The sequence below is a fragment of the Nicotiana tabacum genome, chromosome 19, assembly GCF_000715075.1.
Source record: "Nicotiana tabacum cultivar K326 chromosome 19, ASM71507v2, whole genome shotgun sequence".
Classification (NCBI taxonomy): domain Eukaryota; kingdom Viridiplantae; phylum Streptophyta; class Magnoliopsida; order Solanales; family Solanaceae; genus Nicotiana; species Nicotiana tabacum.
In genome coordinates, this window is record NC_134098.1 from 151,289,274 (window position 1) to 151,292,197 (window position 2,924).

The following is a 2,924-nucleotide window of genomic DNA, read 5'->3' on the forward strand; positions in this document are numbered from 1 at the left end:
GGTAAATATTTGGCAATGGAAATGAGTCTTTAGGCCATGCATTATTCAATTCTTTATAATCTACGCACATTCGAATTTGTTATTCTTTTTTGCAACCACAACTACATTAGCTAACCACTCAGGATACTTTATCTCCCGGATTCAACCGATTCCAAGTAGTCAAGTTACCTCTTCCTTAACAAATATGTTTCTGACCTCGGCTATTGGGCATTTCTTTTGCCTTTCTGGAAGAAAGCTTGGGTCCAGGCTTAGCTTGTGCACGACCACCTCTAGCGGGATACCTGTCATATTCGAGTGCGACCATGCAAAACAATCAACGTTAGCATTAAAGAAATTAATAAATTCATACCTAACTTCGATAGTGAGTCATGTTCCTAGGTGAAACTTCCTCTCCAAGAATTCCTCGAACAAAGCCACTTGCTCGAGCTCTTCTGCAGTGGATTTGGTCGCGTTTGTCTCTTTCGGTACTTGAAAGTATTTCGGTACCTGGTGGGATTCCGACGACTCCTCACCTTTATCATCTTCACTTGGCATGGGAGCAGGCGTCGATTCTTGTAATTGCTATTTGCTGGGATCCTTCCCTTTACTACTGGTTTCATTTCACTTGTTGTTGGTTGATCTCCTCTTTTCTGCTTAATTCCCTCCGGGGTCGGAAATTTCAGCAGTTAGTGATATGTTGATGGTACGGCCCTCATCTCATGTAACCATGGTCTTCCAAGAATTCTGTTATAGCCCATGTCGCCTTCGGCATTTGTGGGCAGCAGGATCTCTCCTTGGGTTGTCACACTCGCTAAGTTGAACCTGGCGAGGAGCTTTGTTGTCGGAATGATGCTTCCAATTAACTTCGCTTGCTCCAGTACTCTTCATTGAATGATGTTGGCAGAACTTCTTGGTCAACCAAAATATGCTTAATCTTAAAATCTAATATATTGAGAGAGATTACCATAGCATTGTTATGTGGCAGAAGAAGTTCGTCGGTGTCTTCCTCTGTGAAAGTAATATCGTCTTCGGTGACTTCTAGGAATCTCTTGACAAATATCTATAGAATAGACATCAATACCTTTGTCTTCTCGGCCGCCGAGAAGGTTACACCATTGATTTCATTCCCTCTGAAAATCATGTTGATTGTCAACCGAGGAGGATCTTCTCTTATCTTCGAGGGTTGTGCGTTGTCCCGGCTATGGCCATAATTGTTCTTGTCTCGTTCGCTCAAGAACTCCCTGAGATGGTCATTTTTCGACAACATTGCGATCTCCTCGCGCAGATATCGGCAGTCCCCAGTTCTATAGTCGTGAGTCCCATAATACTCACACTATAAGTTAGGATCCCTCTGGCTGGGATTGGATCTGATTGGCTTCAGGAATTCTGCTTCTTTGATATTTCTCATTGCCGATACCAACTCCATTATGCTGATGTTGAAATTGTAATCTGACAACCTGGGATATGTAGAATTTTGGGTCCCCGATACCTATTTTTCTTGCAACGATTGGTTATTCCGGCTACGGTCAGTTCTTCTATCAGGAGTGAACCTGTCCGAGGACCAAAACCCTTTGTTTCCACACCCCTCGGCTCTGTCATAAGGCAACAAATTTTCTTTAGAAGATTGTCGGCCTGCACCGAAATCACCTTTGAATTTATCCTGGTTCTTGTCTCAGTCCGTCCCTTGGTTGATGTCGGGAACCCGAGCTGATCATTTTCTATCCTTATTTTGGACTCATAGCAGTTATGAATATCCGCCCATATGGTCGCCTGGAACTCGAGCAAGCTTTCATTCAGCTTTCGAGAGGCATCAGAGCTTCTCGGGTTCAAACCCTTTTTGAATGCCTCCGCTGCCCACTCGTCTGGTATGGTCGGTAGCAGCATCCTCTTTTTTTGGAATCTGATCACAAATTCACGCAGCAGCTCGGACTCACCTTGTGCGATCCTGAATATGTCCGCCTTCCTAGCTTAGACCTTTCTGGCCCCGGCATAGGCCTTAATGAACGAGTCTACGAGCATTTCAAAAGAATCTAATGAATGTTAGGGTAAGAGTGAGTACCATGTCAAGGCCCCCTTCGTGAGGGTTTCACCAAACTCCTTCAGTAGGACCGACTCGATCTCATGTTGAGCCAAATCTTTCCCTTTCACCGCCGTCGTATAACTCGTGATGTGCTCCTGAGGATCTAAAGTCTCATCGTACTTCGGTATGCCCGGCATCTTGAACCTCTTCGGAATTAACTCCGGTGTTGCGCTTGGTTTGAACGGCAGTTGAGTATACTTTTCGAATTCGGACCCTTCAAAACTGGCGGTGCGCCCGGAATCTGATCCATTCGGGCGTGAAATTTCTTTGTGTTCTGATTCATCCGCTCGTTCATTTACCTCATAAATCTCAAAGGAGTCATTACCATTATTATTATAGGATTCGCGACCGATCCCCCCTCCCCCGGCATCGTCGAAGCCGATCTCACCCCTCGGGGTATTGATATCAACTCTTTGAGCCGCCTGATTTATAGGAACGTCGGGAGGAATCGTGCCTCTTCCGTTTGCATTGTTGGAAGCGCGTGATAACGCTTGCTTCAATTCCACTTCATCCTGCCTTGAGAGGTGGCCTATGATGGCTTTTTGTTGCTCCTTTAGGATCCTTACAGTTTTCGCAACATGTTAATCTTTCGTGTCATCGGGAGTTGGCTCCCGCACATATCGAGGGTACTATCCTCCATGGACCGGAATCGCCCTATCCCCCTCGTTGCGGGTGTCACTGATTGAATCCTCGTGTTGAGGCAGATTTTTATGTGCCTCAACGTTGTGTGCGATGTTGACATCGTTAGCTGCCATTTTTAATTTCTCGTTGAGGAACAAAGAATCAAAACGAGTTAGTAATAAATGCAAGGATCAACCCAATTATGCAACTGTCTAAGCCCCCGGTAGGTGCCAAACCGAAATTA